This window comes from Dromiciops gliroides, chromosome 2, assembly GCF_019393635.1.
Source record: "Dromiciops gliroides isolate mDroGli1 chromosome 2, mDroGli1.pri, whole genome shotgun sequence".
In the NCBI taxonomy this organism is placed as follows: Eukaryota; Metazoa; Chordata; class Mammalia; order Microbiotheria; family Microbiotheriidae; genus Dromiciops; species Dromiciops gliroides.
The window spans coordinates 372391536-372419475 of NC_057862.1; the positions used below are offsets into that span (position 1 = coordinate 372391536).

At 45.0% G+C, this 27940-nt stretch overlaps 1 protein-coding gene across 2 annotated transcripts in view; it reads left to right on the plus strand.

Moving 5' to 3' along the window:
* Positions 1-27940, plus strand: part of NOL4L (nucleolar protein 4 like) — a 215797-nt gene that overhangs the window by 115005 nt on the left and 72852 nt on the right. The window contains exon 1 of one of the 2 annotated variants that reach the window (XM_043986161.1): positions 14688-14718. The exons of the other annotated variant lie outside the window; for it this stretch is intronic. The gene's annotated coding sequence lies outside the window, so the exon portion shown is untranslated. Of the gene's footprint in view, positions 1-14687; positions 14719-27940 lie in introns of those variants that run through there. 2 annotated transcript variants of the gene reach the window in all.

Genomic DNA, 27940 nt, shown 5'->3' on the forward strand with positions numbered 1-27940 from the left:
CCTGGGCTAGCCACTTCTCTCTCTGAGCCTCAGTTTTCCCATCTGTAAAATGAGGAGGTTGGAATAGATAACCTCAAAGGTTCTTGGTAGATCTGAATCTTGTCCACTTCATCATAACTGATTTAGAGTTGGAAGGGAAAGAAGAACAGTGTCAGAGCTGGAAGGGGCCTTAGAAGTCCTAGTTCAACCCCCTCATTTAATGGATGAGGAAGCTGAGACCCAGACAGGGCATTTATTGTCATCATTTGGGGGAAGGGTGGAGACAACAGTGACTGTGTTGATAGATGCCTTGAACCAGAATAGTGTTGGCCTGCATGGAGAAACCAGATGAGAAGGGCCCCGGTGGGAATGCTTTACCTGTTTCAAGGGAGAAAGCAGAGGCAAAGGTCAAGAATTCCTTCCTCATCTTCAGAAAGGATGGGAAGAGATTCTAGGAGAGTATCCAAAGCTCAGACAGTGCAATGCTGCTGCAAAGCACCGTGGGAAACCTTATTCCCTTTTGTCTCCAAGGACATGTGCAATTTAGCAGGAATGGAAGCTTCGTTACAGCTAACTCTGTAGTAGCCAGATTTAATTAAGTTTATGAAGCACCTACTCTGTGCTAATCCCAGTGCTGGGCGGAGGACATGAGACATGGGTGCAAATAAGCATCCTACAAACTAGAACGAGCTGAGTGCTTAGGAAAGATTGACTTAAAGTCAAGGAGGAATAAGGAAGATAGAGAATAGACTGACCACATGTATTGACACCCCAGGAGAGGGCATGGGCACCTCTTATGCCTGTGAAGATTTGGGAACTAGAGGATAAAGTAGACCCCACAGCAAGGGTGTCATTGTGATGGGACCCTGAGGAAAGAAGTGGCTCTTAGGGCATTTGTACCCCATACCACTCTCCTGCATCCCCTCTCCATGTCGGCACCCTTGGGCAATATCCTATTCATCCTTATTAGTTATAGCTCTGTTAATGTCTTTGTTGGTACCTTACTAGCACTTTTGTAAATGTGAGTCATTATTACAAACTAGCTCTTGTTCAACTTTCTCATCATTTAGGAACTCCCAGTTACTGAAGTTGAGTTCTGCCAAATAACCCGCTAAAACAGACATTTCCATTGAACCATCAATGATAGGAATTTGGTTACTTCAGCTCTCAGACTGGACCTTGAACCAAACATGAGTTGAACCACTCATTCTTTCCTCTTCAATCCTGTGCCTTTTGCAACAGAGTGTCCTCCTGTCCATGGACTGTGGTTTTGAGAAAGGCTCAGCTCTCCCTTTAGTAATCCAGGTCCCAGCCTCCCAAAAGCCTTTGTAAAAGACAAGCTCTTAACTCAAAACACCAGGTGGACCGCTTCAGATCTAGAGGAGGAGCAGCAGTCTTGGGAGATCTGATACCACTCAGTCTGAGGTTTTGTAACCAAATCTAAATGATGCAGGAGGATTTCAGACTGTTTCAGCAGCTGATGTCTGGAGATCAATTAGAGATAATGGCTTCTGGTGGACATGAAGGAGCATGTCCGATCTTTTGACTGGCTGTGATTGTACTTCCTTCATTAATGTGCGCTTTTTTCTTTAGAGGATGGGAGAGCTCAGGGCTGCATTGTGAATTTGCACGGGTGTCTCATCCTAATTCCTCTTTGCTTAGCTCAAGAGTAGCTTGGATTTGGGCCCCTCTGGTTGCTCCAGCAGAGACCCATTCAGGCTTGAGAGGCAGAGGCGTGTTTTGGAGCTGTGTGTAGAGTTTGCTACTCACAATAGACAAGTCTGCCTGGAGCCACAGACACCCTCAACCAGAATTCTGAGTTGTTTGAAATAAACTCTTGGTACCCCTTTCTTTATCAATGGAGAGCAGACACCCTCCCCCATGAAATTTCCACCTCCAATGTGTCCCATTGGGTATTGGAAGCCCTCAGCTCAAATACTCCTTTCCTGATCTCACTCTGCCCCCCTCCCAGGTAGAAATGATCTTCCTCCTCTCTCTCTGACCTCCCGAGTCACTGTGTATGCCCTTCTCCTGTGCATTATCATTTTCTGTTTTGTATCATAGTTATTTGTGTGTGTGTTCTCTCATGATTGTCTTGTTCATTTTTGTGTCTCCCCCAAGATTGAGCTTCTTCTTTTAAAAAAAATTTGGGGGGGCAGCTAGGTGATGCAGTGGATAAAGCCTTGGATTCAGGAGGACCTGAATTCAAATCTGATCTCAGACACATGACACTAGCTGTGTGACCCTGGGCAAGTCACTTAACCCTCATTGCCCTGGGGAAAAAAAAATTTTTCGGTCCAGATCCCTCATTTCATTGTTGTAGGCAAACACTCTTGGTGTAGAAACCCCCTCCACTGATGCTGATGAGCAACTCCACTGTAATTTAGGGTCTTGAAGAATAGCCTTAGGGGCATCTAGGTGGCAGAGTATATAAAGCATAGTCCCTGGAGTCAGGAGGACCTGAGTTCAAATCCAGCCTCAAACACTTATTAGCTGTGTGACCTTGGGAAAGTCACTTAACCCAGATTTCTGCCCACCCACACAGAATAGCCTAGAGTGCTGAGTTTAAAGTAACCCTACAGCCACATGGTCAAGATATCTCAGAGGCAGGACTCATACCCAAGCCTTGCTGACTCCCAGGACCAGCCTTCTCTCCACTACCTTTTGGTGCCTCTCAAGGTCATTATTAGGTGCTTAATAAATGTGGCAAAAGAACTGGCCTGAGAGTCACAGTTAGAATACTTTCTAGGACCAATTCTGCCCCTGTAACTGACTTCCTCAGGGCCTCCTCTGTAAAACATAGTGGGGGTGGGGCCAGGGGCACTGGCCCGTACTAAATGCTTTTATGGTCCCTTCCAGCTGGAACATTATCCCTTGGTTGTTCCAAGGTCCTTCCCCACTGCAGCATTCATTGTTCTAACATTCTGTGTTCTATGAAGAGAGGAGGTGGTGAGGTTGATGGTGAGGGTTGCACTTCTGCCTTTGGCTCAAGCTGTGTCCTCGAGTCAGTTGCCTCACTCGTTTCCTCCAGGTTCCTCATTTGTGGAAAGAAATAACCATGGCTGGTTTTTGCCTGCTCAGTCATAAAACCCTGACAATTGAGGCAGCACACCCAGAATGTGAGAGCTGGAAAGGACCTTAAAACATGGAGAATAGAATAGCAATAGAGGGGGCAGCTAGGTGGCACAGTGGATAAAGCACTGGCCCTGGAATCAGGAGTACCTGAGTTCAAATCCGGCCTCAGACACTTAACACTTACCAGCTGTGTGACCCTGGGCAAGTCACTTAACCCCAATTGCCTCACTAAAAAAAAAAAAAAAAAAGAATAGCAATAGAATAGGAAAGCTAGAAGGGACCTTGGAGTGAATCAGTGGTGGAGGCAGCATGGCATAGTAGAGAGAGGACCAGCCTTGTAACGTGGAAGATCTGTGTTCAGGGATTCAGACACACACTGGCCGTGTGGACATGGGTAAGTGCTTGACCTCTTAGCTTTCATCTGCATGCTACTCTCTAAGACTGTTAAGTTATAGAACAATTCCCTATCTGCTCTGGTAGAGGGGAGTTCCATACTAGGAGTCCCTATATTAATGAAATCTTTGGTTGAGACAAAAATTTTTTTTTAATATATAGTATATCTAAATAATACAGATAGGGGGGCAGCTAGATGGCGCAGTGGTTAAAGAGCTGGCCCTGGATTCAGGAGTACCTGAGTTCAAATCTGGACTCAGACACTTGAAACTTACTGTGTGACCCTGGGCAAGTCACTTAACCCCCACAGCCCCGCCAAAAAAAAAAAACCAATAAATAATACAGATAGATATGTGTAATATAGATAAAATGCTTTCAGGAGGCAACTAGGTGGTTCCATGGATAGAGTGCTGGGACTAGAAACAGGAAGATCTGAGTTCAAATTGGGCCTCAGACTAGTTGTATGACCCTGGGCAAGTCACTTAACCCTGTTGGCCTCAGTTTCCTCATCTGTAAAATGAGCTGAAGAAGGAAATGGCAAACCATACAGTATTTCTTTCTTTTAAAAAAAATTTTTTTTTAAATTTTAGTGAGGCAATTGGGGTTAAGTAACTTGCCCAGGGTCACACAGCTAGTAAGTGTTAAGTGTCTGAGGCCGGATTTGAACTCAGGTCCTCCTGACTCCAGGGCCGGTGCTCTATCCACTGCGCCACCTAGCTGCCCCCAACCATACAGTATTTCTGCCAAGAAAACCCCAAATGGGGGGTCATGAAGAGCTGGACAAGACTGAAACAACTGAATACACAAAAAGCACTTTAAGATTTGAAAAGCATTTTTCTGATACTTCATTTGACCCTCACAATTACTCTGTTAGGAAGGTGTAAGAGTTATTATTTCTATTTTTAAAATGAAAATAACTGAACCTGAAGAAGGTTACATAACTTACCTATGTGTTAAAGCTAAAATTCTAGCTGGTCTGTCTAAAATATCTTATGAGTGGTTGCCAATAAATTATAAGCTATAGCAAGAGTTAGGCTTTTAAGCATTTATTAAGGAGAATAAGAATTTGGTAAAGAGAGAGAGAAAGGCCTACATGCATCTATCTATTAAAGGGAGAGCACATTTCTAGCTCTGCTCTCCGCCAGAGTCCCCAGGAAAGAGCAGGAGTCAGAGAGCCCGGCTCCCCCTTCCTCCTCCCACAAGCAAACATCACTTCCTGATGCCAAAGAAAAGACTCCTGGTCTTGCCCTCAAAGACCTTCACTTCATGGCAGAGCTTTTCTACAGTAAGTTTCCAGCAGGTGGCATCATTCCAATCCTTACATATGGCTATAGCCAAGTACTGAGTGTGGATTCATACCTGGTTGAATGGTGTTGCATGTTTCTCTCTCTCTCTCCCCCTCTCCCCCTCTCCCCCTCTCTCCCTCTCTCCCTCTCTCCCTCTCCCTTTCCCTCTGTCAGGGCAATGAGGGTTAAGTGACTTGCCCAGGGTCACACAGCTAGTGTCAAGTGTCTGAGGCTGGATTTGAACTCAGGTCCTCCTGAATCCAAGGCTTTATCCACTGGGCCACCTAGCTGCCTCGAATGGTGTTGCTCTTGACTAAGGCCAATGTTCTTTCCTGAATGAAAAATATAAGTGCTGGAATGGGCTTAATTGCAAACTTCTTATTTTATAGAAGAGGAAACAGGTCCAGAGAAGATGGAATGACTTGTCTAAGTTCATACAATAAATAGAACAAGAACTAAAAACACAGGCAGGAGAAACAGCATGAGCAGAGACAGGCAGAAGAGCTCAATATTTATTCTGTGGACAGTGAGCTGAACTTTTGGACTGGAATAATGGATTTGTGTGAGGTAGTAGAAAACCATAAGGATAGCTTATGGGGAAATTGTGGAGGGAGGGCAAGGCTAAGCATTTGGCAAGTCCTCTAGCTTATCTATAGTAAGGAATGGTACTTGTGGAAAATTAATCTAGTGGCCATGGGCAGCTAGGTGGTGCAGTGGATAGAGTGCTGGGCCTGGAGGCAGGAAGACTCCTCTTCCTGAGTTCAAATCCAGTCTCAGACACTTACTAGCTGTGTGACTCTGGGTAAGTCACTTAACCCTTTTTGCCTCAGTTTCCTCATCTGGAGAAAGATTTGGCAAACCATTCTAGGATCTTTGCCAAGAAAACCCCAAATAAGATCACAGAGTTGAACATGACTGAAGAACAACAACAATCTAGTGGCCTCAAAGTACAGTTATCAAATTCTTGATTTTGCTTTTTTATTGATTAGAACATATATTTACAATAGGTAAGACTCCAATTCTTACATGGCTCTAGCACTTGATAGCTGTAGAAACTCCTGGCAAAGTGACTGAATTTTCCTAAGCCTCAATTTCCTTATCTTTAAAATTAGATTTAATAACTTGTGTACCCACAAACTTGCAGAATCATTATGAGGAAAGTGATTTTCAACTTTAAGTCTTTGTAGAAGTATGAGCTTCTATTATTATTGCATATTATTAAAATACATATGTGTGTGTGTAATATATACACACACATATTAGACTCAAGGTCACCTGCTCCCTCGCAGAGCCAAGAGCCCAATTACAGTGTGTTGTGGCTAGGAGTTAATCTTGCCTGTGCCCTCTGCAGACTGGCAGAGGACAGACAGCTCAAGACCCTGACAAGTAGGATTCACTGTGAACCATTAATACATCTACCATGTAGACAAACTGGGAAAATGTTAAACCCAAAGAGAAACATGTCTTAACTACGTTGGGAGCAGCCAACCTCATAAAGTCCCAGGATCTCAGCATCATAAAGGCCCTCAGAGGTTATTTGGCTCAATTTGGACCTGACTTCTTCTACAGTATCTTCTATAAGTAGTTATAGGCACTCTACTTGAAGATTTGTGATGATGGGAAACTCACAACATCCTGAGGCAGCCCATTCTGCTTTTGGATATCTCTAATTGTTAGAAATTAACAGTGGTCAAATTGGGGGGGGGGAGACCCCTGGAGACCAATGTTGAGTATAATTAAGTACCAAGATCTAAGTTGATACAATTGCACTGCAACCTGAGAGGAGATGGCTAAGATGAGTAGGACCAATAGAAGGGAAAACGGGAACTAATGATCAGAATCATAGTGAAACTGGGCAGAATCCTTGAGGGAAGGGAGGAATCACTAATGAATTATACAGTGATAAGGTTAAGTTTATGGTCTCCTTTTAGCAGGAAGGAATGACTTGGTGGTCATACTGTCATCAAGGATCTTAAAGCAATTACATTTTAAGGTCCTGAATACTGATATTCATTATACTCATTGCAAAGAAGGAATTATTTTTTTTTACATATAAGGTATTTTATTTTTTCCATTACATGTAAAGATAGTTCTCAACTTTTGTTCATACAAGCTTTACAATTTCAGATTTTTCTCCCTCCCTCCCCTCCCTCCCCCCTCCCCTAGACAGCAGGTAATCTGATATAGGTTATATCTATATATCTATATACATATAGATATAGATATACACACACGCATATATATACACATAATAATATTAAGGGAATTATTTTTTTCAACCATCCAAAATTCGACTTTTCTACTTCGTACCTTCTCCCTCCACCCCTTTTCCCTTGGAAAAGAAAGAAAATCCAAACTATGTTACAAACATTTAGAGTCAAGCAAAACAAATCCCCCCACTGTACATGTCCAACAGAAATTTATGCCTCATTCTACACTCTGAGTCATCTCTTTATCAGGAGAATGTAGCATGTTTCATCATTAATCTTTTGGAATTGTGGTGGGTATTTGTGTCGATCAGAGTTCCTAGGTCTTTCGGAATTATATGTATTTACAATATTGTTATATAAAATGTTCTCTTGATTTTTCTCACTTCACTGTACCTCAGTTCACGCAAGGCTTCCCAGGTTTCTCTGAAATTGTCTCCTCCATCATTTCTTATAGCACAAGAGTATTGTATCACATTCATATGTCATTACTTGTTCAGCATTTCCCAGTTGATGGGCACCCCTCAGTTTCCAATTCACAAAGAAATTGTGAATGAGAAATAGCATAGAAGATTTCACCAAAATGTGGGATCAAAAAAGAAGAGGGACTGGTCATGTACCAAGAGTAAGGGATAGACAATTGATGGACAGCCCACATGCTCCACTGGCATCCTTGAGATGTCAAGACACTATAAGGAAGGAATACAACACATTGGCTGGACCCTCAATGACAAACTTATGGGAGTACATGGGCAAAAGTTGTCCAATGATGCACAGGCATGGATGGGTTTAGATCTCTGTGCTTGGAGGGAATACCCAAAATGAAATCATAGATTCACTGGAATCTTGTTGATGTTTTTTAGCTTGGAGTATTTAGCAGCAAATTGACTGTCTTGCAGGGATTTGAAACCCACCATGGTGTAATCACTATATGAAACAGGTCACACAAGAACTTCTCTCTCTCTCTCTCTCTCTCTCTCTCTCTCTCTCTCTCTCTCTCTCTCTCTCTCTCTCTCTCTCTCTCTCTCTTTGGTGGAACAATAAGGGTTAAGTGACTTGCCCAGGATCACACAACTAGTAAGCATCAAGTGTCTGAGGGTAAAATTTGAACTCAAGTCCTCCTGAATCCTCCATCTAGCTGCCCCCCCCCAATTTTTGTGTGTTTTTTCTGTGGGGGCAATGAGGGTTAAGTGACTTGCCCAAGACCTACTCTCATAGAATGATTCTAGTCCAGGGATTCTTTACCTGAGGCCTAGGAACTTGTTTCTTTAAAAAATTATTTCGATACCTATTTCAGTGTAATTGGTTTCCTGTGTGTTTTATTTTATGCATTTATTTATTTTGTCTGAATTTTTGTTTGTTTGTTTTTGTTTTGGTGAGGCAATTGGGGTTAAGTGACTTGCCTAGGGTCACACAGCTAGTAAGTGTTAAGTGTCTGAGGTCAAATTTGAACTCGGGTACTCCTGGCTCCAGGGTCAGTGCTCTATCCACTGCGCCACCTAGCTTCCCCAGTCTGAAAATTTTTTTTAAGTAGTTCAGGGGTTTAGTGACTTGCCCAGGGTCACACAGCTAGTAAGTGTCTGAAGCCAGCTTTGAACTCAGGTCCTACTAACTTCAGGGTTGGTGCTCCATCCACTGTACCATTTCGCTGCCCCTATTTTATACATTTAAATGCATTTATGTATTTAAAAACATTACTTTAAGAAGGTTCCACCAGACTGTCAAATAGATGTCCATGAAACAAAAAAAAGTTTAGGAACTCCCGTTCTAGTCAATTAATTTCAACAAAAACTATTGAGTACCCACTGTGTGCAAGGTGCTGTGTTAAGCAGAAGGACACAAAGTTTAGAAAAGGATATTGTCCCTCACCTCCTTGGGCTTAAATTCTGGGGGCTGGATGGTATGGTAGAGTTTAACTAGGTCACAAAGTTGTCCAATCCTCTTGTTTTCTAGAGGAAGAAAATGAACCCCAGAGAGACAAAGTTCCTTGTAAAAGGTTACACAGTGATGGAAAAGCCTGTATTTGAACCTAGTCCACTTAACTCTGAGTTCAAAGTTTTTGCACCACCCTATGCTTCTAGGAATGCCATCTTGGCTTCTGTCACTGGCTTACCTTTGTCCTTTATTTTCCTCTGATCCCCAATCTACAAAATGGCCATGACATTCTCTGCCTAGTTCAAGTGGCTAGTAGGAAGATAAATTTCTTTGAAAGTGGAAAGTAGATGTCCTAATCAGAAACTAGTAGTAAGAAAAGTAGGAAATCATAGGCTTTAGAGCTTGATAGGGCATTCCTCTATTACCCTCATTTCACAAATGAGGAAATGGATGGGTGGAGAGGAAAAAATGACTTGCCAAAGGTCATACAAGTAGTCAGTAGAAAAAGCCCATGATTCAAACCCAGGCCCTTAGACTCTGAATCCTTTCTGCCATACCACAGAGTTTCCTAATGGCAAACACCTATTTCTGGCATCTCGTTTATGGAAGTTTACCTTTTCATTATCATGAAAATCTTTTTCTTCTATTTGGTTCCAACACTAAATACTTTGACTTTTGTATTTAAACCTCCACTATGGGCAGTGGCTCTGGGTATCAAGAAATCAGATAGTATGCTTTCCTCTGATTAGGATCTTTTGATGGACAGGAGAAACAGGTGCTAAAAGAAGCTACCTAGTCAAACATCAGTCTAGAAGGGGAGCTAGGACAGTGAATTGTTGAACCAACTTGGTATAGAAACCTGGTTTGGTGTCCCAGCTCAAGCCACTAACCTATCATGTCATTTCGGGCAAATCCCTTCCCCTCTCTGAGCCCCAGTTTTCTCTTTGAAACGAAGGAGTTGAACTAGCTGATCTCCAAGGTTCCTTTGAGCCTTGGCTCTTGCTGATTCTATGTTGAACACGGGGAAAGGGAAATTGGTTTCAAAACACTTCAGGTTTCAGATTTACAAGGTGCTAATGAGAAAGGCAATAAAACACTTTTTCAAAAAGACAGGTGACTTTTATATTGCCTTTGGTTTTCCGTGTTAATGTGTTGTTACCTTTTCATTTTTTTTTAATGGTGAATTGTCTGCATGCATTGCATTTCCAATATAGATCTATAGAGGGAGCCTTTTTTTCCTCTTTCAAACCCTGAATTGTTAACAATGCAAACCTTTCAGACACAAGAAAGAGCTCTTCACAAAGTTAGAGATCCACCTGAAAATGATACTAACCACTACGTTTTTTTCTCTTTTCTTAGATAATTCTAATGTAAATGTATAGCCACTTTTAAAAGCCAAACCAGTAGTGAGCATTCCTAGTCTTAGAAACCATACGAGGGACCTTAGAGTTTAGCTGGGCCAGTCTCTCTTATTTTATAGAAGAGAAAATTGAGGAGCCAATAGGGGAAGTAACTCGTGCAAGTTTATACATCAAATTCACGGCAGAGCTGGCACTATAACCCATGACTCTTAACTCCATGCCCTATGCTATTTCAGCCATGCCACACTTCCTCACCAAAAGTCTGTTGCCTGGCAAAGAGGTGGGTGAGGTGGTATGAGGGTATCTCCTAGAAAAGAGAGGCCCTGAATTAGGGCAGGTAAGAGAAATTCTTTGATTCAGATTAAGACCAGAAACTTTAGGAGATGCCTCTAAATCCTCTTGTAGCAGTTACAAAATAGCATAACCATAAATACTGATGTAGGGTGTAAAGTCTTTTTGGTGATGAAATGGCTTTGCTGTTGACCAGAGAGGCTCAGATGTAATTCTGCTGTTCATCTCAACTCAGCCTGTGTCAGTTGTAAAGCTCTGAATGCTGCCCATTTGCTTTGTTCTAAACTCGGGTCACCTCTAGTTAGAATATATGTGTGTGGAGGGGGAGGTGGTGGTGAGAATTTCTACCTTGTGCTTATTTAGTACTAACCTTTGATGGACTTTTGGCAACTTTGGGGTCAATTTTTGGCTCTTCAATGTGGAGAGTCTAGATTGCCATTTAAATTGTATGCTCTGTCTCAATTCTGTTTCTTCCAACAAACATTTCTTAAATGCCTTTCATATATAGAACACTGAGCTCAGAGAAATAGAATGATAGATCAGGTGTTTATTAAGCACTTAACTATGTGCCAGGCACTATGGTAAGTGCTAGAGATACAAATACAAGCAATCAAGACAGTCCCTGCCCTCAGGGAGCTTACATTCCAACTCTAGAAGGGGTACTAGAAAGGGAATTATGTGACTGGTGCCACATGAGGAGATACTGGGGAAGTGGTGTGGAGGCCTAGTCTCCAGGAAACCCAGAGTCAGTCTAAGACGTGGCTCTTTGTCTTCAAAGATCTATTGAGGGACATAGGATACACACACACCCCACAACTATAATACAAAAGAGTCAAGTAGTGAAAAGAATGCTGGAATTGGAATCCAAATTATTTGGATTAAAATCCCAGCTCTGACACTTCCCTAGCTGTGTGACCATGGGCAAGTCACTTCTCTCTGAGCCTGTTTTCCCTTTAATATGGTGATGTCACTTGAATTACTTAATTGAGAGCATAGCTGTGAGGAAATTGTTTTGTAAAGTGGCACAGAAAATTGAGCTGCTGTTATTATGATAAGTAGTGCAGACCAAGTGTTATTCAGTTCCATGGAGGAAAAGCTCATTTCCAACTGTGTATGTTTTGAGAGGTAGAGGCCAGGAATCCAGGAAGACTTCATGGATGAGGTGGCTTTTGAACTAGGCCTTGAAGGAGAGATTTTAGGAAATACTCATAGTACAGTGTTTCTATTTTATAGCATTTTTAAAATCAAATTCATTTTATCCAGGGACACTGGCTTTGATTGGACAGCACTGCCCTGCTTTTTGGGGATTACCATGTTTCTGGATGGCATGTGTCTTTTTCTCTCTTTCTGATACTGTATCTCCTTGAACAATGTGTGCTCCCTTCTAGGCTATTATTACTAGGCACACACTATTTTACACTTGCAGTATATGCTAAGAACAAAACATGTTCTTTGAAAGGTTGGAGAGGGTACAATGTATGGTCCTTCCCCAAAATATAATAGGGATAGAACAAGTGATAGATGCCTAATGGAGAGGCAGTCAGGGAAGGAGAGGAAAGATCTAGGGATTTTTTTTTGTCATTGGCTCTCTAGTGCCTAGCATTGTACTTGGTACATAAGAAATACTTAATAAATATTTGTTGACTCATTGATTCACTCAGAGTCAAGATAGACCTGGACTTGAATCCTAGCTCTAACCTTTACTATATTTTAGACCTTCCACAAATCGTTTAATTTCCCAGTGCCTCTGTTTCCTCATCTGTACAGGGGAGGAATTAACTTCTCTCCCTCTTTTTTTTTTTTTTTTTGGTGAGGCAATTGGAGTTAAGTGACTTGCCCAGGGTCACACAGCTACCAAGTGTTAAGTGTCTGAGGCCAGATTTGAACTCAGGTCCTCCTGACTCTAGGTCTGGTGCTCTATCCACTGTGCCACCTAGCTGCCCCTCCCTCTTTTTTTATTTTAAATTACAAAAGGTTTCTCCCACACACACTTCTCTTCTTCAAACCTCAGTTTCCTTATCCATAAAGTGAGGGGGAATAGACTAGATGAACTCTGAAATCCCTTCAGATCAAACATTCTGTTTTATGTTTTCCTTCCCTACTGACATTCTACCCACCTTTCCTTACGGGCAGTTGCCTACACCAATAAAATCACAGATCTTCTGGTGGTGATGGTGGTGTTTTCAGAGTCCCATTTCAGCTCTGACATTCCATATTCTATCCTTTAAGATACTTCTGGATTTAAATACTATAAAACCTAGAGTATTACATTGCTTTCCCCCAAAGTATAATAAGGAAAACCGTATTGTGCTGTGAAAAAGAGTCCTGGGTTTAATGTCAGAGGACAGATTTGAATCCTAATTGTCATTCATTACCTATGTGACCTTGGACAAGTCATTTTACCACTTTGGGCCCCTGTTCCCTCCTCTGTAAAATGAGGGGGTTAGCTGGACCTAGAAGAGGGCCTTTAAAGTACCTTTCTGTTCTAAAACCCTGTGAAACGGCTGAGAGTTCTTTGTAAACCTTAAAGGGCTATATGAACGGGAGTTGTTATTACAACCAGTACGGTGTTGGTGCTTTTAAAAAACAGGTGAGTTACTGCATTCAAGCAGACTCCGATCCAGATCGGTGGGGGTTGAGAGGAGGGAGGGGGTGAGAGAGGATAGCTGAGAAGCGGTGTGAAGTTGAGTGGTGGAAAAGAGACAAAGGAAAGAAGAGGAAAGATTGTGCCACAGGGAGAGAGTGGGAGGGGTTAGAAGAGGAGAGGAGGGCAGTGGGTTAGGCTGTGTGGAGGCTGGAGAAGCTGAGGAAGGAGGAGTCAGGGCAGGGCAGCTTCGTGATGGATGGGGCTGGGCGGGCGATTGGGGTACGGTAGAACACTCACCTGTCTAGTTTTCAAAGTCCAGTACCATGTCCAAGTGGTACTCGGGTGTTTGTGAAATATGGGTCTGTGAAACGCGGGCAAGAGGCCGCTAGCCAAGCAACACACTTAGGAAAAGCTCAGCTACTGCCCTTTGATAAAAATGCCAGGGTTCTGTGGGGGCCTCCTTCAGGGTTCAGGATAGGCAGGCTGGGTCTGGTTCTTGTCGTTGGCTAGCTTCCTAGATATACGAAAGGTGCTAACTGTCCCTTAGACTATGGGTGATATTTACCCCCACAAGATTCCCTGGTCCTTTTTTCTCCATGAAGCAGTGTCTACACACCCCTCACTCCCTACTGTGTGGGCTCCCTGAGTACAGTAACTGTGACCACTGAAGCCTGCATCCGTTGAGTGGGCCCAGTTTATCTTTGCTCCTCCTCTTCGTATCTTCATGGAAGCATTTTCCCTTTAAAGGCTCCTCTGCTAATCACAGCTCTCTCGATGCTCAGGGCTTCTCTCCATCAATCCCCCCCCCCACCTGGTTCTTCTTTCTCCTATCCTTCCCTACCTCCTTCTCTTTCTGCCCTCCCCTCATCATCCCTCCTCCCCTCGGTGTCTCCAGTCCTATCCGTTCTTCCTCGCTGCACCCTCCCTGCTCAGCTCCCCTCTTTCTAATGCCTGGGACCTCCCTCTAGCCACGCCACTCCCCCTTCTCAGTGCACCCCCCCCCGTTCCCCCGCCTCCGTGTATCCTCCGGTTCCATACCAACCCCCTTAATGCACCCCCCACCTCCCCGGCTCTTTCCCGTGCCTGGGACCTCCCTCCACCCAGGCCCCGCCCCGTGCACCCTCCCGGTGCCCGGGACCTCCCACTGCCTTGCCCCGCCCCCCCTCATTGTAAACCCCCCCCCCCCCGACACACGCACACTCTCCCCCATCCCCGTGCCGGGCATCTCCCCCCGCCGCTTCTCTCTGCACTTCCCCCTCCCCGTGCCCGGGACCTCTTCTCCCCGTGCCCCGCCCCCACTTCGTGCACCCTGCCCCCCCACGCCCCGTGCCTGGCCCCTCCCCCCGGTGCCCGGTGGCCCCCCCCTTCCCTGGCCGGCCCCGGCGCCGCTCGCACTGGGCCCTCCTCGCCCCCGCCCCCCGGGCCGGGCAGTGACGCGCCGCGGCGGTGCCAGCCCCTCTCCCCGGGCGGCAGCAGCAGCAGCAGCAGCTGTGGGGCTGTCACCGCGGCTCACTCTCCGCAGCCGCCGCCGTCTCCTGCTCCTCCTTCTCCTCCTCCTCCTCCTCCTCCTCCTCCTTGCCCGGCTCGGGCCCCCTCCCCCGTTCACCCTCCCTCCCTTCCCGCCCCCCCCATCTGCCGCCGCCGCCGCCGCTGCCGCCGCCCAGGTACGGAGCCCAGCCCTCCCCCCCAGTCCCCGCCCCGCGGCCCCCCGAGCCTGTCGGCCTCGGCCGTTGAGCTGCGGTTGGGGGGGGTCCTCGGGAGGGGGTGGGGTGAGGGGTGACACAAGGGGTCCCAGGGAGGAGGAGGACGATGACGATAGAAGGGAGGGCTTCCTGCTTTAGGAGGGGAGGAAAAGAGGGGAGGGGGTGGCAGCGTTTTGCCTTCATTCCCCCCCTTCCGGAGTGTGTGTATATATGTGTATGTGTGTAGCGGGGAGGACAGGGTTCTGCCACGCGGGGGGGGGCGGGACCCCCGGGACCCCCGGGTGTCTAGTCCCTCCAGTCTCGGCAGAGTCGGCGCTCCGACTGGACTGTGTTGCCTGTGTGGGGGATGGCTGGGAGGGGAGGGGAGAGAAGGGAAGAAGGTGGGAATGTGTACCCCTGTTTAAAGAGTGTTGAGGGGCTTGTAGTGTGTATACACACACTCACACGAGCGGAGCTGAGGGTCCACGCCACGGCGGGAATGGGGGGAAGGAGCGGAGTGGGGAGGGCTGCGATCGGGCGCACAGTAGAAGTATTGTAAGGCGAACACTTTTTGTAGGGACTATGGACTAGTACTCTGTTGGCGCTTAGAGAGTTAAGAACTGTTCGGGAATTGTGGAAGGTGTTTGAAGAGAGGGTGGATGCGCCGAGAGCTGGGAGGCCACTCCAGGTCTGCCGCTGTCTGAGGGGAAGTGGCTGCTGGTGGGGGATGGAAGGAGTGAGTGGCTGCCTGGAGCGGGGCGGGGGCGGCTCTGAGAGGGACTTTGGTGTCCCCTAGCCGAGGAGTTGAGCTGGTGTTTGGGGAGTTTTCCCTGCCCAGGATGGGGCTGCTTTGACCCTGAGACTCCGCTTGCCTGCCCCGTTCAGGTGAACTAAAGCTGAGATAACCTGTTCTGGTACTCACTGGTGGGCGGTGACTCGGTGGGTATATGCTTGGCCGTTTGGTGAACAGGCATTCCTAAATTAAAGGGGCTTGGGTACAGAGGGTGGTGGTAAAAGAATTGAGGGGGGCGTGGCAGTGCGGAGGTTTTGCCTCCCTAGGGGAATGGAGATTGCTGGAATTGGAGGAATTGTAAGATGCGTTCTTAAGGTGGATTTACACCTCAGGGGCCGGAAGCCTTCTCCATTGGAAAAAAAAAATCCCATCCACATTTTGATTCCAGCTGCTGCCGTTCAAAACTGAGCCCCCAAGAGCTGCAGCTGCAGCTCCTCAGACCATCTCCTGCCCCTCTGGAGCTGGGCTTCCAAGGGAAGTTCTCATTAAGCCTCTCTAATTAGCATTATTCCTGGAGAAAGGTTAAGGTTAGATCGTCCTTTTCCTTATCGAGAGCGCCTCCCCCTCCCCTCTCCTCTTCTCATCCTTCCTCCTCTCTCCCCTCCTCCCTAAGTGCACAAAAGCACAAAAAATAAGTGTGAGGAGGAACAGATCAATGAAGGAGCCACAAACCCATTAATTCAAATGGAACCTTTTTTTTTTTTCTAAAACATTGATTTTTCTTTCTGTCTGTGTGCAGGGGAGATTAATAACCTCCTGATTTCACCTGAAATGGTGTTTGGACTCTTGTGATTTCCTCCCATTTCTGGTGGAGGCTTGTGCTTGAAATAGCATCTCCCTAGGGGTAAAACCCTTCTTATTCCATATTCACATGGAAACCCCCTGTGCTCCTGCAGCAGAATAGGTGTATGTCCTGACCAGCTGGGATATAGGCTAGGAGGAAGACTGTGTGAGTAGCCTCTCTTGATTTCCATGTATTTGGATGGTTATGGAAGGATTATTTACATGAGCTGTATATAGGACTTCTTACCTTATCCACTCATGGCCCTCTGCCAGCAACTGCCCTTGTGACCTTGGGCAAGTCACTTCCCCTCCTGTGGTCCTCACTGTAAAATAGGAGGTTAGCTTAAAGGGTCTCTAGGACCACTTTCTGGCCCAGCCTTTTTGCAGTTCTGAAAGTCATTATGCCTGTGTTCTTTTGGTCAATGGGTAGGACCCACTGTATGTAAAAGGTGAAATAAATTATTCACTGTTGTTTTAAGCCCCTGGTACTGTTATTCCTTCATTGGAAAGCCTTAAAACTTAAAAGTTGCATCCTTAAAGTCAAATCCTTGTCTCACTCTTGGTTCATTTGGGCTTCCTTGAATGTCTTCAATAGTTGAAACTGTGTTATTGTTACCAATAACAGCTCATGAATGGTTGCTTAAAGGATGTGTATGGGCAGAAAAGAGGTAGGCTAGTCTCATCTCGAGGATGAGAGACAACAGATGGGCAGCTCAAGTGTTCATTGGCAGCCTCGAGAATAAGAGGAAGGCCTTTATTGTATTGGGTAAATCCTCTGTGGAAGCTTCAAGGGAAAACAGGGACAAGAATTATATAGTATGAGAAGGCATGCCATGTGAGTGAGGCTCAGCTAAAGGGACTGAGGATGTGTTTAGCCCAATAAAAAGAAGACTTAGGGTCAGGAATGAAGGACTATCTATGGAAGGGGGATTAGATTTGTTTTGCTTGGATACAGAGAACAGTAGGCACAATGGTTAGAAGATGCTAAGAGGCAGAGTTAAGCTCAATAGAAGGAAGACCTTCCAAATGATGACTCTCTCCTCCAATGCTTCAGCCTTTTGCACAGGTCTTGGAAATTTGTGGAAGAGAAGAACATGACCAGGAAAGGCTGAGTATAAGCCCACGATAGTCTGCCTAGCTGTTACCAGAGAATCAGCTTAGCAAAGGGAGGGGAGGCATCACTAGAAGGCTGGCTATTCCTAGGGAATCACATCTCTTGGCTACTGTAGTAACTTGTGAAAACATCTAGTAAAATGTAGAGGGCTTTTAGTCTCTATGACTAGGGGGGAGGGAACCCACTAATCCTCAAAACTAGAATGCTCTGCCTTGGGAGGTAGTGAAAACCCTAATGAGAGGTCTTTAAGGGGAGGCTGGATAATTCCTTGTCCGGGATGTTGTAGAGGTAGGGAGGGGTTGGACTAAATGTAGCCTGTCCAGATGTGAGATTCTTTGAGGCTGGCTTTTGAAGAACAGTGCCTTCCAACTCAGATTTCAGGCCTCATCAATCACTCACTGGCAATAATAGACCCAGTTGCTGGGTATGTGTGTCCTGTGGGGTCAGACAACACTCAATTCAGCACCTCGATGTTGAACAGCGAGAACTCAGCACCCAAAGGCATTTCCCAGCATTGAAGGCTGATATTCCGGATCTCTCCCTACCCTAGGGCGGATGTTAAACTGGAGTTTGCTCTTCATTGCTTAAGAACTTTTGGCTCCTCTTGATCTTCTTCCTGGAAGGCAAGATCTCCATTCTGGGGAAGTCTTAGGCAGAGAAGTCGCTACAAGTTCAGCCCCAGTTTTCCTCTGAGGGGAAATAAAAAACTTCTAAAGACTTTATTCCACGAGGGCTCACTGGCCATTTCTTCACTATAAAGAAGCTATCTTGTCCATACAGACTATCTCAGTAAAGTGTCTGCTGCTTTGAGTCTTATGTAGTAAAGAGAAACTCAGACTTTAAGAATCAGGAAACCTAGATTTAAGTCTCAGCTCCAACACTTGATCAGGTCACACTTTCCCTGTGTGAGACTGGGTTTCCTGATCTATAAAATTTGAGTAATAATACTGCGTACCTATTTCAGAAGGTTATTGGGGGAAAGCACTCTGTTAACTTTTAATTGGCTATATAAATGTGTTGTTTGTTGATCATTATTGCAATAATTATTACTAACAATAACATGAGAGTTGGAATACTATTAATTGTTTGCTTAGAAAACATGAAGCCTGGTTGCTTTGCATACAATTTGGTCTGTAGACTCATCCTTAACAACTTTGGTTTCTGTTATTTTGAGTTACTGTTCTAGTGTACTTATGTGTGAGAAGATGGGCAGGGTGTGATTGCCATTTTCAAATGCCTAATGGACTAGCTAATAGAAGAATAGTTAGAGATAGCTTTTATTGTGCCAGAAGATGAAGTAGGAATAAAAATTATAAGGAGATAGATTTTTTAAATCAAGAATTTATTAAGGACCTAGTGTGTGTCAGTTACTGCGCTAGGCTCTAGGGATAGAAAAATGAGACAATCCCTGTTCTCCAGGAGGTTACATTCTATCAGGGACAAGAACATGTACATCCATAGATATAAACAAAATAGATACAAGGTGATTTTTTTAGGGGATCAAGAAAGGCTTCATGTATAAGGTTGGTGTTTAAGCTAAGTCTTGAAAGAAACCAGAGATTCTTTAGAATCAGGCAGAGGTGAGGAGGAAATGCATTATGATGAAGAACTTTTTTAGCGATCAGAACTGTCCAGTAATAGAGTAGGCAGCCTGTAAAGTAGTGAGCTTCCTGTCACTGGAGGTGCTAAGAGAGCAGATCACAGATCGTCATAGATTCTGAAGAAGGAATTCTTACTTGAGTTAGAGGTTGGAGTTTTTGACCCCTGAGGTGCCTTCCAACACTGGGATGCCATTCTGTGAATGCATATTTTTAAGAGATTGTGTGTATGCATGTGCATGAGAGAGGGAGAGGGAGAGGGAGAAGGAGAGAGGGAGAGGGAGAAGGAGAGAGGGAGAGAGAGAAGGAGAGAGGGAGAGAGGGAGAGGGAGAGAGAGAGGGAGAGGGAGAGAGGAAGAGGGAGAGAGAGAGAGAGAGAGAGAGAGAGAGAGAGAGAGAGAGAGAGAGAGACACGGAAACGTGAACGCTTCAATGCATCAGTGTTCCCATTGATAAGAGTTCCCTCATTTCTGGGGTGGATTACAACTTCTCCATGCCTTTTTTGTGTACCTATGTAATTCAAAATAGATAATGGATTATTTGTATGCCCTATTATTTGTATTGTTTCCACATTTCTCACCAAAGTGTATGTCCATAGGAATAGTGGTAAAAAGGGTTTATCAGTCAGACATGAAATTCCTTACCGTTGCAGAAAGGATGCCCTCCAACTGAGATTGTAACTGAAAAAGGCAGCTTTAGGATCCTCCCGGTCCCAGTGGGCAGAAAAGTGAATTTGCCCTTCCATTTAATTAGTGCTGTACCAGATTTCTTGGGATCTGCTGCCTTTCTTCATGACCAGTATTTGAAGCCCACTGCCTTTGATCCTGATCTGTTCTATCTTCCATTAGTCAGCCAGGCTGATGAACTGGCTGATGAGCAGAAGTGGTTAAGTTGGGGTCAAATGCGGTTCAATACCTTCTTGGCATGCTCAGAAGACTGTGCTTAATGTTTGCTGACATGGAGACAAGGTTAAGGAGAGCTTTCTAACAGGGAATTTCATGTAACTGGCCTAGGCTGGCAGGGACCAAGAGGAGGTGTTGCCCAGTGGTAAAAGATAGAGAGAAACAAAGGCAGAACTAGAGGTAGGCACAGAGACATATGGACAGGTGGGAGGAAATCATTCTCTGGGCTCTAAAATGAAAGGAGGGGAGCTAAAAGGGGCCCTTCCCATTCCAAATCCTGGGGTGGTGATGATCTTGGTGCTGATCTAGTCTGGAGAAAGCTGTTGCTGGGGCAACTGAAGGTGGCACAGATTCTGGGTTGAAAGAAATTAACAGCTTTAATGCAAAACAAAATACCGTAATATGGGAACTGTGGCTTTTGCCTATGGAACCTGTTTCATCCACTCCCAATGATGCCTGCCTTGGCTAAAGGCCTACAGAAAGAAGGGCTTGTTTTTGGCCTCCCTGCTTCAGAAATGCCTCCTCTGCCTCCCTGCTCCTCTCTCCTCCCCTCCTTTCCCCCCACCCCCACCCCCAACCACACCCAGGACTCTCGGACCCAGGGTTACAGGTTAAGATTGCATTAAATTCCAGGCAAATCCTTCTTTTTTTTTTCCTTTGCCCAAAGTAAGTGGAGCATATAGAGTTTCAGCTTTCAGAAAAGGCCTGGAAAGTAAATCGTGTGTGGCAAGAGCCAGGATCCCACAGCGGGGAGGATATAAATGGCCTGACTTCAGAGGCTCCAGGAACCCAGTTCCAGAGAAATTGACCCCAGTTGTAAAATAATCAGGTTACTGATAGCACCTGCCTGTATTTACAAGCCTTGGTTACAGGGAGAGTTTCCTATCCTACCCTTGAGCCACCATTTTACTTCATTTCTGCTCTTTGCTGTTCGTGCCATGGTCCCACCCCCCCCACCTCAGTTCGGGGTGAAGGGCTTGTGTGCCAAGGATTGGGTGGCATGGTAGAATCTGAGAATTGTCAAGTGGGAAGGTTCCTTAGAAATCTAAATCCACAGATTCGGAGCTGGAAGAGACTTTAGGGAATATGTTTGATAGATGAGGAAACCCAGGAATGCCTGGGGAAATGGCTTGCTAGATGTCACAGAGGTCGTCATTAGCACACCCCTCGGACCCTAAATTCAAGGTTTTCCCCACTATTCCACTTCCCCCACTGTAATGCTGAGAACGCTAGATCTGGGGCTGAACAGTCTGAGTTCAAATTCTGGTTGGGCAGTTGCCTTGACCTCTACAGTCTTATATTTTCTCCTCTGTGAAGGGATTAGAACGTCTCCAAGGTTCCCTTCCTATTTTAAATTTCATAATCCTATGATCTAGGCCATGGGGGTCAAACTCATCCTGGCAGCAAAAGTGCCAACCAGATAAAAATAAATAAAAATATGATACAACATAGGTAGTGTTAATTTGTGGTTTTTGTAAGTTACCGTGTGACCCTGCAGGGATCCATTTCTATTTGAGTTTGACACCACTGATCTAGTCCAGTCACCTCATTTTACAGAGGAAGAGACTGAGGCCTAGAGACACAGGAAAGCCACTGTCTCCCAGGTCACACTGAATCATCAAAGTCAGACCTAGCTCTCCAGGTGTCCCATGCCCTCGTCTTAGGCTCTTTCCATTCGGTTGTGCCATTTGGAAATGAGCAGACTGAACATGCCCGTGAATTTTGGACTAGAGATAAGGAGAGGGGGTTGGGTTTAGCTTCCTTCCCTTTCACCCTCCCAGCCCTCTGTCACGCTCAGAGTGGAGTCCTGCTTCCAATGGGAGTTGACTGTGCAGCCGGCTTCCGGAGAGTTCCCCTTTCAGGGGAGCAGTTGGCCCCAATGCTCTGTGACCCTGGTGTGAGCAGTTCAGGCCCCTTCCTTGTTGGAAAAAGAAGGGCGGTAGAGTTTTTTCATTGCCAGGTTCTGGAGACTGTTGGCTTTGGAATGCTGGAGGGCAGAAGGAGTAGGAGGGAGATGCCAGGCAGATGGTTAGGGGCAGCTGTTGTCACACGCTGCTGCCAGGTGTCCTATGGTCAGATGAGCTAAGGAGTGAGTGCTAGATGGCACCTGAGAGATCAGTGAGAGCAGCCCCATCATTTTACAGACAAGGAAATTGAGGTCTCACACGACTTATTTAAGTACTTGATCTGGGATGTGAAGCCATTTTCTCAGACTCCAAATCCTGTGTTCTTTAGCCCACTCTATCCTGTGCCTCTTGAGGGTCAAGGGAAGTTTGAGGATGGGCTGTAGGAGAGGAAACCTCTCCACTGTAATTTCCCTTTTACCAGGGAATCTTTGTGCTCAGGCCTAGCCCCAACCCTGGAAGGGAACTTGGGCCATCTATTCCAACGCCCTCATTTTACAGATAAGGAAACTGAGACACAGGGAATCGAAGTAACCTGACCATGGTCATACAACTTGTCGTAGCTAGGATCTCTGACTCTAGATCCGGGGCTCTTCCCACTTTGCCAAACTGTCTTAAAGGAAGAATGAGGATCAGGGAGTGCTTGAGGAGAGAGAGAGCTGAGAGGTAAATGGATGGCCCTTTTATTTTCTAATGAAAGTTTCACTAAAGTTTGTTTACATGAAAGAAGAAATTAGTAGACCGAATTCCCCTGAGAGCCAAGGAAGGGAAAGAATGAAGGGCCCAACTTCAGTCAGATCCGTGGAAGAACTGATTAGCCTAAAGGTTGCCTCTCCACCCCCCTCCCCCTTTTCATTTGTGGAGCGGATTTTCTTTCTCTTTTCTCTGAGTTATTTATGGGTGCAGAACAGTGCACTCTGATAATTACCTGAGCAATTAGCTGAGGTTGCCTCATTCTCAAGGTGCCAGGGGGTGATGGGAGCCATGATTAGACTCTCTACAATTGAAGTCTTTATGTAGATATATATGTATATACATACAGATGTGTGTGTGTGTGTGTGTGTGTGAGTGATATGTCGATAGCTGATATATCTCATCTATATCTGAGGAGCTGATGGCATTTGCAGAAAAAATGGGGTCTTAGGAGGCTCCTTCCTCAATTCAGCACTAAAAGCCTTTCATCCGTTTTACAATTTTACATTTATTAAACCTCTTTTTTTCCAGGTACAATTTTATATGCTAGAGATGCAAAGACAAAAAAAAAAAGTCTTTGCCTTCAAGGAACATATATTCTGTTGTACAGGGGTGAGGACAATATTGTTTTACAGGGTTTGGGTAGGGGGTTTTTCCCTCTTTGGCCAAAATACATTAATGGGAAATGTTTTGGGTTGTTGTTGGTTTTTTTTTTTTTTTTTGGCGAGGCAATTGGGGTTAAGTGACTTGCCCAGGGTCACACAGCTAGTAAGTGTCAAGGGTCTGAGATCAGATTTGAACTCGGGTCCTCCTGAATCCAGGGCCAGTGCGCTATCCACTGTGCCACCTAGTTGCCCCAGGAAATGTTTTTTTTAAAAAATTTTAAGCTCATAACATTTAGAGCCACAAGGGACCTCAGAGACCATCTAATCCAACTCCCTCATTTTACTGATGAGGAAACTGAGGCCTAGGGAAAGAGAAGTGACTCACCAAAGGTCACACAGGTAGCCAGTAGCCAAGCTGGGAGTTCTAACCCAGGCCCCCTGACTCTGAAACCACTGCCCTTCTACATTAAAATCAACCCAGTTCTGCCCAGGTCAGGCTGAGTGTAAACTTCCTTGGCATAATGACACCTCATGCAGAAGGGCAGGGAAGACTGGGAGCTTCTAAGCAAGCACTCTTGTTAAAACAGAAATGATAGTGAACACTACTGGGTATGAGTATAGAGTTGTTTTTTTAAATCTGCCAGTGGAAGAAGAGAAAAGAAAACTGGCTCCCCAAATATTTATGTTAATAATTAAGAGAATTCAAATCACAGCCCCACTTCTGTTCTCACCTGAGTGTTTCTTCTGGCTCCCACCCTGAGGTGTGTTGTTCTTGGTGCCTGACCTCTGTTTTAAGTAGGTCCCTAAGATCTAGGGCCCCCGAGCCTTTGGAGGGGCCCCCTCCATAATCATGTCATATTGGCACACTCCCCAGTTGTTTTACACAGCTTTCTTCCGGCAGTACTGTGAGGTAGAGAGTGTGTCATCTTCATTTTACAGATGACAAAAATCAAGACTCATAGTGGGGGAGATATAACTTAGGTGCTCTGGATTTGAAGTTAGAAGCCCTGGGTTTGAATGTGAACTTTTCTGCTTATCACCTGTGGAAGTCACAGTTTCCCCGATTCTGTTTTCTCATTGGTCAGGTTAGAGGGAAGTGGTCTCTTGGATCAAGTTTGTAATCCTTTCCTGCCCTAAATCAGTCCTGTAGATCTATTGGCTTACACAAGATCACAGGGTTAGCCAGTACTAGGGCCAGGACCCAGATCTAGGCCTCCTGACATCTGGTTGTGTTGTTTCTGTACTTCGTGGTAGTTCTTGGGACAAAATCACTTCGTTTTATTAGAGTTAGATGTGTTGCGGTAGAAGAGTGTCATATTGGGACTCAGAGATCCTGGGTTTGTGTCCTAGCTATATAACCCTGGGTAAGTCAATGCACCTCTTTAGGCCTCAGTTTCCTTTAAAGTTCTGGGGTCCTTTGACAAAATGGGAGGGCTAGGATAGAGCACCATACTGGAGTCAGGAAGACCTGAGTTCAAATCTGGCCTCAAGACACTAGCTGTGTGACCTTGGACAAGTCCTTTAACCTTGTTTGCCTCAGTTTCCTCATCTGTAAAATGAGCTAGAAAAGGAAATGACAAACCACTCCTGTATCTTTGCCAAGAGAACCCCAAATGAGGTTACAAAGAATCAAGCATGACTGAAATGACTGAACAACAGAACAACAGCCCATAACAGATTTTAATCCTGTGGTGCCTTGTCTTTCTTGCTCCAAGTCACAGGGTCATTGTCAGATAGCATAGGAATTGGGTCTTTTAGATGTCAAGTCTGATGATGTAGTTCCTTTGACTCTTATCACACCAGCTCTTGAGGCAGATGGCTTTCTCCAGTAAATCCCTGCTGCAAAAGCTCTTCCTGGGATCAGAATTGGAGAAGCTCATTACCTTGGGGACATATTGGGATAGAACACCCATTCCTGGGAGAGATTTCAGCTGGCACGAGGAAAGCATTGCTAGGAAAGCTTGCTGGCCATACTACAACACTATGGGGGGAGCAGGGGGGACTGGGTTTTCATGTGATCCCCTTCTGGAGAAACTTGCACCAAGTAGATTGGGTCCCTTACTTTTGTTTTGTTTTGTTTTGTTTTGTTTTGGTTTTGGTGAGGCAATTGGGGTTAAGTGACTTGCCCAGGGTCACATAGCTAGTAAGTGTTAAGTGTCTGAGGTCAGATTTGAACTCAGGTACTCCTGAATCCAGGGCCAGTGCTTTATCCACTGCACCACCTAGATGTCCCCTGGGTCCCTTACTTTGTTAGATTAATACAACGTATTAAGCTCCTGCATAGTGTTGGGCAATTCAGTTCAGCCAGTTTAGTAATGATCTATTGAGAATGGTGAAATGAAAAGCACCCTAGACTCTGGCTCTGGTCTTGGCCCTGATATTTTATTACCTGTTTGGTCTTATCTTGGGTGAAGTAATTCCAGTCACCTGAACCTCAGTTTCCATACCTATAAAATGGGGATAATAGTCCTTGTACTATCTGGGTTATTGTGAGGGGAAGTACCTTCTAAGCTCTAGAGGACCCTAGAAACACAAGCCACTGTCATTGCTACTCCTCTGATTTTGGGCTGTGGGAGAAGTATGAAGTGTGGTCCTTGCCCCCAGAGAGCTAACTATCCCGCTAGGGAGACAAGACTGAGGCATAGGAAATAGTTATGGGCCAGAGGGTGTGGCTAATTTAGAGTTATGAATTAAAGCCTTGAATGTCAGGCCAAGGAAGTTTAAATTTTCCCTGTAGGCACTGGAGAGGACTAAGCAATGAGTAAGAGTCCAAGCAGAGAGTAGCCAGGGCATATTGTCTCTCCCCCTCTGGCCCCTCCTTTCCTTGAGAAATTCAATACAGACTACAAGAGAATTTAGGGGATATTTATGGGGAAACAGTCCTCTTTTCCCTAATCTGCCAAATCAGGGAAGGCTTCCTGTAAGAGGTAGAATTGAAAGCAAGTTTGAAAAGAGAGACAGGAAGTAGCCTGAACAGGAAGAGGAGACACTTGCCAAGTCTTCCACCTCTTGGTCTGGTGAATAATTTCTAAAGACCAAATCAAATGTTAACCTCTTTCTTGAAGTCTTCCCTGATGTCATACACTGCCCTAACTTCTCTCCCTCCCCCACCCCCAGAATTAATAACTACCTTTCTCCTGGAGTCTCACATCATACTTTCTTTTGCACTTCTCAGTTAATCTTTGTTAGTGTCTTATTCTACTAAAAAAGTCCATGAGGTCAGTGACTTCTGTCTAAAACTTTATAATTCTCCCAACACTATGAACAGTACTCTGCCCACAGTAGGTACTCCATAAATGTTTGTCAGTTAATTGTATACAGTGACAGACCATAATTTTGAAAATTTCTATTGTGAAGATTCCCAATGATTCCAAAAAGTCCTGAAAAATCTCTGTTACCCCAGCATGGGCACTGACTGTACCTTTAGTCTGACAACGCTGAAAGAAAAAGTTCACAACAACAACAACGACAACAGCAGAAGCAACAATAACAGTAATGCTGACTCATTTCTGTCGTACCCCAAGGCTTACACAGCACTTACCTCTCTTCTACTATTTAAGGGGCTGGTAGCGATAGCCTAATTTGACCATGAAGGAAACAGGTTCAGAATCATAAGGCGTCTGGCCCACAGCCGTTCTGTGAGTGTTGGTAACTTGGGATTCCATATTCAGCTCTCTTTTTCCCTCAGTGTGCTGCCTTTGGATTCACTTCTGTTACATTCATAAATGGGGAGTCTTATGAGAAATGGAGGGGGGAGGGGAGACTTTACTTTCTTTTTTTTTTTAGTGAGGCAGTTGGGGTTAAGTGACTTGCCCAGGGTCACACAGCTAGTAAGTGTTAAGTGTCTGAGGCCGGATTTGAACTCAGGTACTCCTGACTCCAGGGCCGTGCTCTATCCACTGCGCCACCTAGCTGCCCCGAGACTTTACTTTCAATAGAATATAAGGTACTTGAGGGCAGTGACTTTCAATTTTTGGGTTTTGCTTCTGTATCCTCAGTGACTTCTACTTGGTAGGTGCTTAATAAACATATTTATTGAATTTGATTGAATTGGAAGATAATTCCTGCTGTCCTTTTTGGGGGTGGGGCATTCCTAGAAGGAGACTAGCTAATCTCCATGGTCTCCTCCTGCTCCAAATTCTCAGCATTTTAGATATGCTTGGCACCAGGTATAATGTCATGCATATAGAAGGCACTTAACATGTTGGCTTATGGGATTGGGATATGAGATCATGATCTGTGGCCTTTGCTGGTGGAAGCATCGGCTCTTTTCAGAAATGTCACTGTTAAAGGTGAATGAAGTTTTCCCTAGCCCAAGATGGAAGGGTTGGAAGCTACCAGGGTTATATATTTTTGAATAGTACCAGGAAAAGTCTCTTTCTTTTTGGAGTGATAGAGAATCCAGGGGTGGAGATGAGCACAGAGGGAAGTGGTTGGTGAGATATATGGGGGGGGGGGGTGTTTGTACTTTTATTATTCACGGCTAGGTCAAGATTTTACTCTTTGGAGAAGCTGAACACTATGTTCACTTGAGCACCAAAGGAGTGAAGTAAGAGTATTTGAGCATGAATAGAAGTCTGAAGGAGCGTAATAATTTCAGAGAACATTTTCATGAAGGGCAGCATGTTCCCTTACTGAGAAATTGTTCTTTGGGGAGAGTCTGAATTTGAGTGATTGGGAGGATATATTCTCTAGAAAGATTAGTTCTTAGGAGGGGTGTGTGTGCGTGTGTGTGTGTGTGTGTGTGTGTGTTTAAGGCCCCTTTTCCTGAGGTTATCCAAAAATTGTAACTTCCTAGTAATTCAGCATGAA